Source organism: Diceros bicornis, chromosome 5 (genome assembly GCF_020826845.1).
Source record: "Diceros bicornis minor isolate mBicDic1 chromosome 5, mDicBic1.mat.cur, whole genome shotgun sequence".
In the NCBI taxonomy this organism is placed as follows: domain Eukaryota; kingdom Metazoa; phylum Chordata; class Mammalia; order Perissodactyla; family Rhinocerotidae; genus Diceros; species Diceros bicornis.
Genome location: NC_080744.1, coordinates 86,927,581 through 86,944,563, shown reverse-complemented (window position 1 = coordinate 86,944,563; position 16,983 = coordinate 86,927,581).

Here is a 16,983-nt window from a genome sequence, read left to right as displayed (position 1 = left end):
TAAATGCATAATTTAATCTCTGAATCATTACACGTACATGCCATACAGTGCAATATCCACGTTTGTGAGGAGTGGAATATGGAACACAGTAGAAATCTTCTGTCTCTTTCTGTGCAGCTCTCCATCAGCTACCAGAGGTGTATCCTGCTCAGAATCCAGGTGGCACCTGGGATATTTCACCTGAACCTTCATGGTGGGAGCATCCCTATGACATAAGACTAAAATGTGCAAGAATGTAGTAGCATTTACCAAGCATCTCACACATTCCAGTACTAGGCAATTTAATATATTTTATCTCAGTGAATCCTCTCAAAAGTGCACATGTCCAAACTGGTGCAGCCTCTATGGAAAATGGTATGGAGATTCCTCAAAGACTTAAAAATAGAGATGCCCTACGACCCAGCCATCTCATTACTGGGAATGTATCCAATGAACCTGAAATCAACAATCCAAAGAGGCTTATGCACCCCTGTGTTCATTGCAGCATTATTCACCATAGCCAAGAAGTGGAAGCAACCTAAGTGTCCCTCGACTGACGATTGGATTAAGAAAATGTGGTATATATATACAATGGAATACTACTCAGCCATAAAAAAAGACAAAATCGTCCCATTTGCAACAACATGGATGGGCCTGGAACGTATTATGTTAAGTGAAATAAGCCAGAAAGAGAAAGACCAACACTGTATAATCTCACTCATATGTGGAATATAAACCAACACATGGACAGAGAAAACTGGACTGTGGTTACCAGGGGCAGTGGGAGTGGCGGGTGAGGGGTGGGGGGTGGGCACAAGGGGTGAAGGGAGTCATATATATGGTGATGGACGAACAAAAATGCACAACCCAAAATTTCACAATGTTAAAAACCATTAAAACATCAATAAAAAAAAAAGGAATTGGAAAAAGCAAGTCAGCCCCAATGTGTCGGAAAAAGCAGGAGGGGAGAGGGTGGCATTTTGTCATTTTGGGAGAGAGAAGGGAAAACATTATTTGTGGCTAAATACATTAAAATGCTTATTTGACTTGCAAGCATTGATAAAATCAAATAAAAGCAAGCAGATTTTGAATAAACTATGCTCAGATTATCTGACAATTTTATTAAAGAGCTATAGGAAATTCAGTTGCTCAGAGAATGGCGGTCTGAGTGCATCTTATTTTGAATAAACCAATATCAGCTTAAAAAAAAAAAAAGTGCGCATGTCATCATGAAGAAACTGGGGCTCAGATATGTCATTGGCCCAAGGAAATACAACCAGTCCATGGCCAACCTGGCATTCCTCTCTTACTGATCCCAGCACACAGGTTCCACACTGATGTCTCAGGGCTCACGCCTGAGTTGATGTTGCCCATGGAGTTACCTAATTTCCTGTCAAGTAAGCATAGAATTTTCAATCATCTTGACTCAAGATGGATCAGCAACAAGCAATTCATTTTCTTTCTAGATTAGCATGGGGGTTAAGAGTGCAGGTTCTGGAGGTAAACAAACCTGGGTTCAAATCTAACTTTCCAGACTTGCTACCCACATGATCTTTGGCAAGTTATTTAATCTCTCTAAGCCTCAGTTTTCTCGTCTATAAACTGGGATAATCATAGCGACTATTTCATAGGATTATTTTGAGGAGTTAATAGGTGAGGGACCTAAAACCCTAAATCAAATATCCGGCACAGGGTAACCGCTCACAGACGGGAGCTACTATATGAGACTTTTTCAACCACTTTCCATTCTATTGATTCTATCATGAAAGAATCAGTTCATTTGTGATGTGACTTTACATCAAGCATTGATGGAATTTTCCACAGTTAGCTGAGATCTTTATTTCTGTGAGAAAAATCACTTGGAAGGAACAAAGTTTTACCTCCAATGTCATTTCTCTCCTTTTCTAGTGCTTCTGTTTCTGTAGTGAGGAACGGATGGGCTTTTTGCTGCTCAATTTATTTGGACTCCGTAATCTTTCTTTATTGCCTTGCTTTGCTCAATAAACCTGAGAGATTTTGTTCACATTTCCACTACAGGGTGCGTGGTGCTGTGACGACGGAAAATAAGACTTGAGTTATAATGCAATAGAGCCGTAACACAGGGACATCCTTTAATCTTCCTGAGCCTCCATTTCCTCTTAGGTTAAATGAGATCCAGCCTACATATCTCACCACTATTACGAGGACCAAAAGATACAGTGGTAGCAAAGTGCATCAGGAAGCTTCAAGTTCTCTAACAATATAAGCTCTTTCCATTATTTTACTGCTGTTATATGATTAGGAAGAAGTCATGGATAAAAATGATCATCCCCCTGTTCCCATTGCTAGCTCCTACCACAGGCAATTACTGGAAGAAAACGTTTAGTCTGAAAGGGACATTCCTTTAAAAAGAGCAAGAGAATGATTTATTTAAAATCTGTGTCTATGTTTTGTTAAACTTTATAGGAGAAAGAAAGAGGCAGCGGGCTGACAGTGATGGGCCTTGGGAAAATAAACAATGAAAGACCCGCATATACCTGATTTGGTGAGGCTTGTGCATATTTAGTTATAGAATCTAGGGAGGGAGAGTCAGTGTTGAAGTGAGGATGTGTTTTATGAGGCCAACCCTTCCCAATAGCTATCAGAAAGAAAAAAATGCAGGTGAAATCTCAAAAGAAAGGCATTAGAGAGTCAGTGAGAATGAGACCAGAAGCTGCTGGCCCTAGAAAGAGCTCACCTCCTCTGACAGGTGCTGTTCCTTACCCCCAAACCTAGTCCAGTGATGCTTGTTCAGTGTGCGATCTTGGATGAGATCATGAGCCTCTCTGAGCCTTGTTCAGTTGTGTGCTGGTAAATGATTAAAAAATATACATGTATATACATACATAAGTTTATTATAAACTTTACTGATATAAAAATGTCTAGCATGCATTTTGGAAATAATAATAAATATTCAATATTTTTTATTACAAATTCACTATAGCCAACTGTTTATCAGAGAATGCTTTCATTGATTTTTGCCAAACTCTTATACCCATAGCCAACACGTGTTTGCAGTTGACTAACGAGTGTAGTTCTGAAATGAATGTTGGTTGATATTTAGTTTACATTTACAAATAGGACTCAAGTGATACAACAAAGACATATGTGGTAACTTCACTTGTTCATCAGTGACCTCAATGACATTTTTGCAGAATAGGATAACGATAGTTTTTGAATACTGAAAGAATAGTTTCTTAATTTGTGTGTTATTTATAATCCAAAGGCTGTGAACACAATGTTCTTTTAAGTTTAATCTGAATCATTACTATTTTTCCCATAAATTGCTTAAGTTTAGACAAGCAACAAAATAATAAGTTACACAGTTGTTTAAAGCATTTGCCAATTTCTGTGGTGTAAATATTCCCATTGTGGTCTATTTCAAGCAACAAGATGACCCCGCTGAATGTGGAGGTGGGAGTAGATGCACATTATCACATCAATCTATAGTCTTTACAGCATACAAGTTATAATAGTTATAAATAATCTGAAGAGCATAAATATAAGTAATATGTAGAGGGATTTATGAGTTTTGAGTATTGCCTTTTTCATTTTAATTTATTTAATAGTGCACTTAAATTCTTTATTTTTTTTTTAAGTAGTGGCTGTGGTTAACAACTGACTTGAAAAATTCCAGAAAATTAAAAATCAGCTATCTTGAGCTAGTAAAAGTTGACTGCAACATACCGCAGCCCTTAGTAGTGGGCGATCGTATGTTATACGATTTTGAGAATGCATGCAAAGTGCTTGGTACACCGTATCTAGTTTTTAAATGTCATTTTTTTGTTAATCCAAGGCTCTTTGCGCTGCTCCGTGTTGCATCTTAACCAGGAAGCATTAACAGACCCCTTGTGAATTTCCCTTTATGCCATGTAACACCTTGTTGCATCCAAAAGCCACATGCTGAAGACTTTCCTGCTGTGATAAAATATAAAACATCACATTAGAGTTTGACGCTGATAGAAAATGATAGATTATTACACAATTAATAAATAAATCCACTTCTCTGGTCTCTGGAATGCACATTTCTGCAGCCATTAGAAGTCTCTCTCGTTAAAGATCAATCTCAAAAACATGCTTTTTATCCGCACTTGCCTCGTTTCACTTTTCCTATTAGCAGTAGTTTAAAAATTCTTCTAGACTGCAGTTCTCATTACGGTTTTTTCTTTTCTGCAGACTAGGTCTTATTCTCCTTATTCTAAAGCTTTAATATTTGAAATTAGTCTCATACATTTAAAAAGGACACCCACGTGGATGGTTATTTTAAAACTCAAACAAATAGGTTTATTTTATTTTTTACTCTTCTTTGAGGGCAGTGGGGGACAGTAATGGATAAATGTATAATAAACCCACATAAAATTTGACAAGCATTTGTCAATATTGCTTTTTTATATTTTATAATATTTTTATTTTATTTTATAATATTGCTTTGTGGGAATCCAAATAGCAGATGCTCTTTATCATGACAATCCAGTCCAACTCCCCGATCGGGGGAGAGGAGCCCGGCGTATCTGAGGACCAGCTGCAGGGACCTGACTCTGTCTCACTGCCAACAGCAAAGCTGAAATGCAGAATCCCAGCCTGAAACAGAGACAAGGGGCTTTGTGAGCTCACACAGTTGGAGATTTTAATGACAGAGGCTATTAGGACATTTTCTGTCTGTCTCCCATATGCTCAGTTGAAGATCTAGAGAATAAGGTATAAATTTGGAATGTGCCAAGTGGCTAAAATCACTGGGCCACCCTGTGTGCTTTGGTGGTCACTGCTCTAAGGCAGTTTCTGGCTAAAAGGGCTTAGAAAAGTCGAAGCTGTGTGCTGCTTGTTTGATGGGACCTTCGCCAACGGAGGTCAAAAAACTAGGACAGAGGGAACTGTAGTTAGATTTAGTACATTTCCAAATGGGAACAAACCAGGTTTAGTGCAGCTGAGCCCAGCCTCAGGGAGGAGAGCTTGGTTTGTAATCACCAGAGTCAGCCTGATGCTGACATTAACAAGTAGAGGAAAGACTTGGAGGATCTGTGCAGCGAAAGGCCTGGATCTGGAAGCAATATACAAAATCCGAAGGAAGAGTTAGAAGAGTCATGATGAGAATGCCACCTGTAATGTGGGATGGCATGAAACCAGTGGAGTGAGGAGACAGACAAGAACGGAACCCTATTGATTTCAGTAGAATTTATCCTACTTTAAAATGATGGGAATTTTTCAATTTGAACGTCGAAAACTAAAGCCACACTGGAGAGTAGGGATCCGAAAACAACAGTTGAATTTGGTGACCAGGACATTCCTATTTCCATTTCCCATTACAATTTGCAGTTCAGAGCTCACAGTTACTTCGTGTACCCAGCTGGCTTCTTGGATGGACCACAGCCCCGTGAAGAGGAAGACGGGGTAAACCCATGCCTATTTCAAAGGACAGTCTCCGGGTGCACAATGCAGGAGCTGTCCGCAGAGATCCATGAGGCAGAGCCCCAGGCTTTTCCAAGAAATGCCACAGTGGCAAAAGCATGTCTGAGAAAATCTTCCCCAGTCTCTGCTCTGTTTCCCAGGGAGAGCCTGTTCCCGTCATTTGTCGTCACGCCTGCTGCCTCTCACCTTGGGCCACACCTCATCTCTGATTTCCCATGCAGGCTCCTGGGCCCCCATGCATCTCTGGTCCTGCTTATTGCACCTTCACTAGAATTCGGTGAGGCACCCAAGCCCTCAAAGCACCGAAATTCCATTAACGTTCCTTTCCAGTCCGTCTTGTTTCCATGCCGGCTCTAGCAGCTTGAAAGCACTATGCAGCCCTCCACCTCAACCTCTTGGCTACGTGTGTTACAACAATCATTTTCAGATAAGGAAACTGATGCTAGGACAAGTGTTAGCCAGGCTGAGTGGCAGCCCTGGAGTCACACGAAAGTGGAAAGAGAACAGTTGAAGGGTCAGTTCTCGATGAGCAAGTTATCTAACCTCACGGGGCCTCAGTTTCCTCACCAAGAAAGTAAGTGTCAATGGTGCGATGGATTTCAATTTTTTTTCCTCCCGTCGGACACATTTATTAAGGTGGAATCTTACCCAGGATTCAATTCCTTTTTCCTATATCACAGTAGAGCAGATTGGCTTAAAGCCCTGGCCGCCCACCATGTCCTCCCCACCTACCAGGCCCTCAGAGGTACCTCTGCAGAACTCTGGGGCTCGTCAAAACTCAATGTGAAAAGCGTAGAGCTAGATGGTCTCTACGTGTTCTCACATCGTGAATATTCATGATTTCATAGAGCAGGAGGACTCCAAGCTGGGACTCCAGCTGAGTCTTTGAATTGCTGCCCCAGAACCTCATCTTTGTCCCAGACGGCCTCCGGCCATGTGCCCACCCTCCCTGTGCTCACAGCAGGAGGGGCAGTTAAAGCCAAGTTTACACTTTCAGGAGACACATGGCACAACCACACAGCCTCATCTTGGTCTGGGGGCTACAATCACAGCTTCGGGCTCCCAGTCCAGATTTACAAGTGAAAGCTCGGAGTTGGCCATTTAGGGGGACCTAATAAAGTAGCCTTGGCCTTGGCGTCATTCTACCTCCAGTCATCTGAAAAGCTTTGCCCACCTCCCTATTTTTTACCACACTCCCTCGTGTTCACTTTGTTCCATCCACTACAGCCTTTCTTCACTTCTTAAAGCTGAAATACCTTTGTATTACAGGGCCTTTGCATATGCTGTTCTGTCTGCATGGAATGCTCTTCCCTCAGCTGGCTTTTTGCCGAGTTAACTTCTAGTCCGTCATTCCGATGTCTGCTCAATTGTCCCTCTCCCAGGAAAGACTACGCTGCCCATTTTGTCCACCCCAAACCAGTCTATTGTTCGTGCTACGGTCAAATGAAGCTCTCGTCCACGGCCCTTAGCCAAATCGCAATTTTATGACTTACAAACTTACCATTGCGAATAAGCTGATCAGGGGTTGGAAAACTACAGCTCGAGGGCCAAATCCAGTTCACTGACTGTTTTTGTAAATAAAGGTTTCCTGGCACACAGCCATGCTAGTGTGAGCACCATCCATGGTCGCTTTTGCACTGTAACAGCAGAGCTAAGGAGCCGCGACAGAGAGGGCCTACAATACTTGGACCTTTACAAAAAAAGTTTGCCAACTCTTACTCAAGACCATAAGCTCCATTAAAAAAGGGAATGTGTCCATTTTGCTAATCATTTTGTCCTCTTGTAGCTGACAGCTCCTGGCATCTATCTCTGGCTTAATAAATATATGTTTAATGAAGGAATCAATGAGCGAACCCATAAACATCGTTAGTTACATGTGGTTAATGTAGTCAAAATCACGCAGTAAAAAATTTTATCAACGGCATAAGATAGAAAGTCCTGTTTTGGAAAGGCATTTTTATTTGCTAAATTCTTTATCATTATCAAAATAAACAAAACATGGAAAAGATATTACTGAATTATTGTGATATTCCATGATATTAGAGTTGGACTGATCAAATAAAAAACTAATCTGGTATAAGGTTAAAACATGAAAACCCTGATCAACCATCCAAAGTACCACGCAGGAGATAATGTCTTTTTAAATTGCCAGCCAACAATTTAGCCTTTTTAAATGAGGCGTGTGAGGCACAGATGTTAGTTTTTAATACTATTAGGAAACATGAGTTGTTCCTGGTTGGTTTTAACATATTTTATTTATTTGTTACACAAATGGCTTAAATTACATATAAAACAATCACACTGCAAAGGCTGCTCTTTCCATAGGCAGAGTGAGTATGTATCAGTTTTTCCTCCAGGGACAAATTACTATGTGATTGAAGACACAGTCTCCGGCTATCAATGATGAATTAATGCATTAAAGACACACACACTTGCATATATTTAGTGAGCAGCATGGCGCTTCATTTTAAAATTTTGTTTAAACTTATCTTTTACTGGTTTTATAGAGCGGTAATTAATGCACAGATTGGGGCTGGGATGGGGTGGGGGAGCCCTTTGACTGTATTGACAGGATCCTGCTTGGCCACATCCTCAGCATCTCGCAGCACGCCACAAGTAATTTGTGACAGCAATAAATAGCTGAGTATTTTCTGTACTCAAGGTAGCTGCCTGCATCCAGAAGAAACATAGCCCTGCTTTCAAATTTGATCCACGTAATAGATGTAGAAGCCAGCCTTTAGAAAGGTAGGCCATTAGATCAGGAAGCAGCTGTCTGGCTGTCCCTGATTCTATTCAGCCCCCGTTCCTGAGACGTGACTGTCACTGCTAAATACTTTCCCAAGGCCTCATTCATTTGGCACTTTAGGAAGAGCCAGTACCTGCTTGGTATGTCTCAAAAGGCAGGTCTGTACCGTAGTAGATTAGAGCACAGGCTTATCTTAATGCAAAACCTGCTGTTGCCACAGAGTACCTGCTTTGGGTAAGTGACTGGATCGCTCTGAGCCTCCATCTCTTCATCTGTGAAGATGGAGGAAATAATGACACCTGGAAATAAAATGGTTAGAACAATATCGAGCATACAGTAAGTACTCAATAAAGTTGAGCTATCATTATCAGCTTTTGAAAACAGAAGTTCTGAGATGATCTTCTTCCCTCACTGGGAAACCTTATGAAGACATGTATCATTTCCCACAAAGTTGGGCTTTCAATTTATATTTGTGCTTATTCATGTTCTCAGTCTTATGTTCAATCTAATTAAATGGTTCCCAAGCATTAGTTACTGAGAAACTCGATGCTGGACTACGCTCCAACAAAATCTTTGGTTCAAGAATTTTCTGTGGTTCAGCTTTTATGCTAAAATGCTTTTTCGCTCCTTTATAATAAAAAAAATAGAACTAGCATTTACTGACTCCCTAGCTACGTGCCAGACATTGGGTTAAGTGGTTGTGCTTTGCTGTTTTGATTCATTTAGTCCTTAAGATAACCCTGCAAAGCAGGCATTGTAATCTCTGCTTGACAGATGGATAAACTGAGGCTTATAAAGGTTAGATATTTTTCTAAGGACTGTGACAAGGGCAGAACTCAAACTCCAGTCTATCTTCCCTGGACTGTTCATGTGACATGGGGAGCAAGTGTTTTCTCGCGGATGCTGCCTGCTTTACAATGTAAACGTCTTACAAGCAGGGACGGGACAAGTTTAGTTTGTCTAGCAACTTAATTAGTGTCTTCCACTGCCTTGGCGAGTCTTGTGGCTTGTTCCGTTCTTAGGTAAGAGACAGACATACAGGTCACTTCAAGTAGCAAATGTGGTTTCTATTCAGAAATTGGACCAGCAAAACTTGACTTAACAAAATGGTACAACCACTTTAGAATAGAGTTTACTTTGGTTCACAAAATTAAACATATTCTTATCATATGACCCAGCAATTGTTCTCCGTGGTATTTATCCAAAGGAGTCCAAACTTACAGCCACAGAAAAACAGCACATGGATGTTTATAGCACCTTAATTCATGATTGTCAACACTTGGAAGCTACCAAGATGTCCTTCTGTAAGTGAATGGACACATAAACTGCAGTACATCCAGACAAGAGAATATCATTCAGCTCTAAAAAGACATGAGCTATCAAACCATGAAAGGACAGGGAGGAAAAAAACACATACTACTCAGTGAAAGAAGCCAATCTGAAAAGCCTACATACTGTATGATTCCAACTATATGACATTTTAGAAAAGGCAGAACTATGAAGACAGTAAAAAGACCAGCGGTTGCTGGAGTGTGGGGGTGACGGTGCGGATGAATAAGCAGTGCACAAATGAATTTTAGGGAAGTGAAAAAACTCTGTATGATACTATAATGATTGGATACATGTTATTTTATATTTGTCCAAACCCATAGACAGTACAACACCAAGAGTGAACCCTAACGTAAACTCTGGACCTTGGGTGGTTATGATCTGTCAAGGTCGGTCATCAATTGTAACAAATGTATCACTCTGGTGGCAGAAGTTGATAATGGGGGAATCCATGCATGTGTGCGAGTAGGGGATATATGGGAAATCTCTGTGCCGCCTTCTGAATTTTTATGCGAACCCGAAACTGCTCTAAAAAAGATAGTCTTAAAAAAAAAACTTGATTTAATGTGAAATCTTCTCTTCCTGCAGCTATGTCTCTTTCTTCCTCTCCTCCTCATTCACCCACAGTCAGAGCACAAATCACTCTCCACGCGGCCTATTGAATTTTCTACTACTAAGGTTTAGGTAAGGGGACAGTGTCCCCCAATCCATCTTTGATTTGGCCCAGGAGTGAGATGAGAAGAGGCACCAACAAGATTCCACAACTTTCTCCAAAAATCCACTCTCAAAATTCTCTCTCTTTAACTTCTTCAGTGCTTTTATAGCCTCAGAATGGACATGGCAACTCTTTGAGTGACCCAAAAGTTGTGAAACTCATTGTAGCTCACTTATTCGGAAAATTTGTGTATTATTCTGCAACCTCTAATGGATGTGCCCGTTTGGTGTCTACTCTATCTTGGTGCCTGGCTAAAACATCGATTTTAACCTTGAATACGTACAATACAAGGGGAAAATTTTGTCATTTGCTTGACACTTATACCTGGAGGCTGAGAATCTGCTCTAAGTCCTGTTCGTGCTGAAACTTTCAGGTTTTTCATGGTGTGTGGAGTAGCTACAGGGCAGCCCAGCAGGCATCTCCATGCTTGAGGGGTCATGCACGGAGCTGTACCAAAGACCATGCATTCAAATAATAGAGTGGCAACACTTTGGGCCTGAAGGAAAATGTGTGAGCCTTAGATTGCTTTCCAACCTGGGCCCCTAAATTTTAGTACATGGCTGGGTGGACAGGAAGGTTTGTGACAAAAGAATGTATGACAAATACGCAAAAAAGGAGCATCGCTGCCATCTGGGTGAAGGACTGAGTGTGCACACTCCTTTGCTTTGTGCATCTGTTGGATGACACACCAAGTTTGTTGCATTTCAGGAAATCTTCAACCATAAGGAGTCAGAATTCCTCATATATCTGAAGGGTGGAGCAGCAGCTAGAATAGATCGTGGCCCCTTAACCCATGAGCAGACAAGTCTGCATTTAGTCTACAACCTAGGGCCCCCCTAGGAAGCTGGTGACAAAATCAGGAGAAGGGAAATGATTGCCAGGAAGGTTGACTTCCAGAAAACTTGTGAGAGACCTATCAGAACTCCCTGAACAAGCTTGGAGGAATTGGAGGGGATGCAGTTTTCGCCCTGTTCTGCACAGATCTAGGATACTAACTGGGACACCACTACACTAGGGCTGGCAGGACCTGGATGCCCAGGTAAGTGTGGGGCAGACCTATACATTCTCCACCCTTCTCTCATCCCTCTTAAGCCTCGGTCCTCTGGAAAGGATCATCTTCATGGCAGATAGAATAGGGAACAGCAGCCCAGCAGGAATGCCCGGAGCTCTTGCTCCTTCAGCCCTGGCACCCCAAAGACCCTGGAAGACAGCTCCTTCTCCCTTCCCTGGTCACTCGCAGAAGAGCCTGGCTGAGGCTCAGGATGGCTTTTCTAACCTATAAGAACTTGAAGGAGGACTTCAGGGGTCATGCTCTGAGGCATGCTTTGAAGGAAAAAATGACAAATAATAGTTGTACTCTCTCAGGCTGGTTTGGTCCTGGGTGGGTTTGGGCCCACGGGAGCCCCCAAATGAGACTGATTCATCCAGATCTGAGATCATGACAATTCCTACAATTCAGCAAGGTCCTGAGTCACATTCTACTTTATTCTTCAGCCTTGGTGCTAGTTCTGGTTTGGCCTAAGCCTATAGGTTGAGTGAATGTTATTGTGAGGAGCTGAATGTAGTTAGAGGTTGGAATCTCCAGGCTGCCGTGGAGGATCTCCTGATAGTCCTGACCTTTCTGATGGCTTAGCACTTGAGTCATAGAGGCTTCTACAGGAAAGGTCTATTTTTACTCTAAGGTCACTTTGAGCTTGCCTAGTTCACACCTTCATCTGACATATGAGGGAAAAATCTAGAGGGATAAAGTGACTCATCCACTGTAACAGAGAAAGTTGGGGATGGAGCCGTGACTCCCACACCCAGGGAACACGGGCTCCTCCTCCTCACTCAGACTCTGGGGATGGTACCCTGTACAGAAAGTGAAGCCCTCAGCTGAGGTTCCAAAATGGGGTTCTACAAGAACCACAGGTTTCCTGAAGGAGTTTCTGGCGGTTCATTTAAAGTAAGAAAGAAAAACAACTTCAAAGCAAAAGGCACCCATTCCAAGCCTCCGAGCCCCAGTGCTGAGGCAGTGTTTGAGGTTTTAAAGAATCAAAGCAAAACAAAAATATCCCATAGCCTCCATGTGTGAGGGTCACTGTTCATGCAGCAGGTCCTGCTGCATCTCGTCTCCAGCGTCTAAACCTGTGGGGTTTTCAATTATTAAATGTGGGCGGCTCAGAGCATTCTCCTCGGCAGGCAATTCCACAACTTAATACAGGTCGGCTCAAGGGGACACTTCCATGTTTAGCTTACATTTTCCCTTCCCTAATTTGTTTTATTATTCCCAGACTCATTTCTTGATACCTGATACTCTGTCCACTTATGCGTTTCCTGTCATTAGCCAGAGCCCCGGGAACTTTCATCACTTTCTCCAGAGCAGAGGGGAGTTCACGTCCCTCCTTTCAATTATGGCTGCCAGCTGGGGATGGCATCTTTTGCCCTTTCCAGAAGCAGAACTTTCTGCAAAGGATGAGATATTTGTAACTGGATGCCTGGCCCAGAAAAATAGTCATGAGGGACCAGAGTGAAGAGGTGACATGGGGGTGGGGACTGAAGATAACCAGGATTGCGGTTGTTTCATTCTGCACCCTGTTCCATGATTAATGGATGTGCTCTCCATGGACCGATTAGGTGAAGCTTAAATGGCAGCCTGAAGTAATATATTTTTTGTCTCAGCTTAAAAGTAATTTTTATGTAACAGTCTAAAAATAACCTTTGGTTAATCTTTCTTTTCTGCCTGATTAAAACAAGAAATGTTGAATTTCACATCATCTTGTTTTCTCATGTATTTAAATTGTTTTCCTTTTCCCTCCTAACAATAGGCAGAGCTCAGCCTGTCTCTGTCCCCGAGGGGCCGTTGAAACAACTGGGAAATTGTAATTTAAGAATCATCCAATTCCAATTGCAGCCACTTTACTCGGCTTAAATAAGGATCTTTCCATCATTACATGTTATAATTATGTCACCACATGCTATATAATTCAAATTAGATGATGATTACATGCCATATATTAACATTAATTGTGTAAGTAGACATAACCATATGTTTATGTGTGGATTTAATTACCATCTTTAAAAATCCTAACGAAGAAGACGCATGTGACAAATTTTTAAAAAAGGGAAAGTAACAAGAAAAAACATGTTCAAATAAATATATCAAATTAAACATATGGAGGAAATGCAAATAGTTGGAATAGGCCTTTAAATCAGCATTTGTTTAATTACCCTGGTTTTGTGCTTTTGTTTGTAAATATCATATTATAATATTATGAAAGTTCAAAATAATCAAGGAGATCAGCCACAATCCCACTGCAAGACTCCTTTCCAGACCCAGCTCATATCCACATACATTTGTGAGCATCTGTGATCATAACATCTCATAAAATTTTGGTTCTACATTTTCATATAACTTGTCAAAAGTGTTTTTTCTCGTTTATTTCTCAGTGTTCACCATGCACATTATTAACAGCAGTATGCATATTAATTAAAAGCACTAACTGTGAAATAAGACTGCCTGAGTTTGAAACAACAGCTCTGCAACTCGCTAGCTTTGTGACCTTGATCAAGTTCCTTAACTTGTTCGTGTGTCAATAGCCCCATCTGAACAAAGGCAGTAATAGGTATCTACCTCATAATGTTACTGTGAAAACTAAATGAGTTATTACATGCAAAGTGCTTAGAAAAATGACACATACTAGTTCAATAAAGGTTAAGTAGTGTGCTGTTGTTGTTGATGTTGTCTCTAACCAGTTGAGAACCATAATTTACTTGACCCTCTTCCTATTTGGTGGCAACATGAATGTCTCCAAATTCTGATATTATTAGTAACACTTGGATAAAATTTTTGTGCATATAACTTTTCATTGTCTTTGAAATTTTCATGGCAAATTATCAGTTGAATATTTGATATACGTCCATGTAAACCTCTTTTATGACCCCATCTTAGTGACTGGTTAAAAAAAATATCAGCCCAACATAGAAAAATAACTGAAAGTGGTATAAATGTTTACTGAATTATTTTTAAGATATTCCTGATAAGCAGCATAACTTAACATCCTCTTTTCACAAGTGTCTCTCTCTCCCTCCTCATCCACACACACACACACACACCTACCACCACCCCAAAGTCGTCTTCTTCTCTCTACTCCAATCCTCCTTTCCATTTCCCAACCATTTCCTTCCAGAGAAGCTTATGTCATCATCTCCTAACTTTCCTGACAATGACTTTCTAATCTTTCTAAGTCCAGCTCTTACCTTGTCTGAATCTAATAGGAGCCCAGCAGCTGACCAGCCAAAGGCTCCCTGGAAAGAGTCAGAGTAGAGGAAGTTGAGTGGGCAAAAGAGTATCCTTCACAGTGCAGGGAAAACAGGATAGGAATATTCATGACGGATTTATCTATCACCTATCTATCCACATATACATATAACATACATTATATACATACACATACTTACATACATACAAATATATTTGGTTGCAGTCATATCTTTACTGCTAGTTTTCTCTATTTCCAAACTGATTTCCTAAAGTTTTATGTCAGGTGTCCAAATCACTGAAAACGTAAGCACAATCCATTTCAGCTAAAACCAGCATTATTTAGTGATCATTAGGCATGAAGGGCTATTTCTTAGAGAATCTCTCTAAGCATCCTATTGATTTTAATACTCTGCTCTCTCCTTTGGGCTTCTCAGAGCCGAGACATCTCATTTATTCCTGCAGAGATGAACAGAGTTTAGAAGGGAAGGCTCAGCTCATGTTCTCCCATAATGAGACCTATCTGTGGGTCCTCACTGTGCCATTGGAAAGCACAGACATAGACGTGCGGGAATTGCATAAGTCAGTCATCTGACTTGCTCAGGAGCAAGGCATGCTGAGACTTCAGCACAATCACCTGGCAGGAAACAGGAAGGAGAGGGGATAGCGTGAGTTGGACATGAGCAAGAGAAAGCACCACCTCCAGGGGATGACTTGCATGGGGAGCTAACCTATCCAATGAGCAAACCAAAGCTTGTAGTGGGCTCGAATATAGTTGGGGCAGCTGTTGGTAATAAAAAGAAAGAGAGGCCCACCCTGATGGAGATTTTGGCAACAAAGGAGCACTGCTATGCAAAAGACCTGTGGGCAAAGGAAGCATCTCACAGGAGTGAGATAGGGGGTCAGGCTCCGGTCAAACCAGCCTGGGTTTAGAGTAAACATCTGATAACATGAAAGAATTAAAATTTCAGGCATGGGAAATACATGATTCAGTCCCATATTGCACAGACTGAACCAACAGAGCAGAAATAGAGAAAGACCCCAACTCTTTCTCTCAAGAGGAAGCCTGCTCCCCACAAGATCCTACGTGATCAGGTCTACTACCTCACTAGCTCATCTCACATCATAATTTCCTTCATTTCTTCATTCATTGCTAAGCTCTAAACATATGGGGTCATGTTGTTTTCCTCAAGGAATATCGGGTCCTTCACTTAGCCTCTCTCTCCTCCTAGCATGTTCTTCCTCTCCCAGATCCTTTTCTAGGTAATTTGGAACTGGATGCATAGAAGCCTTTCCAGATTAGTTCATTAATTCATTTATTCAATAAATTCATTGAATGCTTACTATGCGCTAAGCAGCAAGGGGAAAGTGATAAAGAGAGCAAAGCCCTGTCTTCATCGGGTTTGCATTCTAGTGGAATAGACAGATATGAAACAAACAGATAAAAAAATAAGTAAACTGAAGAATTGTAATAAATTTTATAAAGAAAAGAAGGAAAGGAATTATAGCAAAGCAGCCCATCAGAACCTTCTCCAGTAATGAGCATGTTCTATATCTGTACTTTCCATCATGGTAGCCGATAGACACAAGTAGTTATTGAGCAATTAAAAAATGTGGCTAGTGTGACAGAATAATTTTTTATTTTATTTCATTTTAATTAATTTAAATTTAAATAGTCATAGTTGGCTAGTGACTACTATATTGGACAATGCAACTCTATAGTATCATAGACTTCTGTTTGTAGGACTTATACCAATTTATAGTTCCATATTTGTCTCTGATTCCTTGTTTAAGGCAGACATCATTTACATCTTGTCGAACCACTAATGCAAAATATCTTACCTTGCACATAATAGGTGCTTGATTAAAAAAAATTAAAGGAATGATGAAAAGTGAACAAATAGGAGATGTAAGTAACGTGCCAGTTTCTCAGTATATGGAAATGAGAATAGTTCCCCATCTCTCCAGAATAGTGGACTAAGTTTCGTATTGAAACCTCTACCCTTTTAAAAAGTGGCTCAAAGACAAAATAGGTCTGGGACTATAATGGACAGCTTTAATAACTTTGGAGGGGAGGCACAATGAAGTCAAGGCCTGATAGTTGTTAGATATTTGGAGCTAACCCTGACGTATTGATTTGAGATGGGCCTAAAGAATCCAGTTTCCTACATGTATCCTTGGAATGAAGGAGTGTCGGAGTCAAAGTGGTACCTGCTCTGAACTTCTAGACCTTCCTTATTCTCTGAATCTCTTTTTTATTTTCTAAAATGCAAAATGTGCCTACCTCATTAGGTTGTTCTAAGAACTGTAAGATATTATTCATATTGTTTACCATATAATAAATAAGCACTTGATAGCTTCTGACTGCTGTTATTTTTATTTACTTCTCCCAGTGTCTACCTGACATCCATATTTTCAAAGATTCTTAAGGAGTAGTTGGAGTTACTGTCACATAGAATCCTTTCTGAGCTGGAGGTATCTTTCCACAGAGTCATATTTACATAGAGAATCTGAAATGTTTCCTTATCACTACTGGACAGAATTACAATG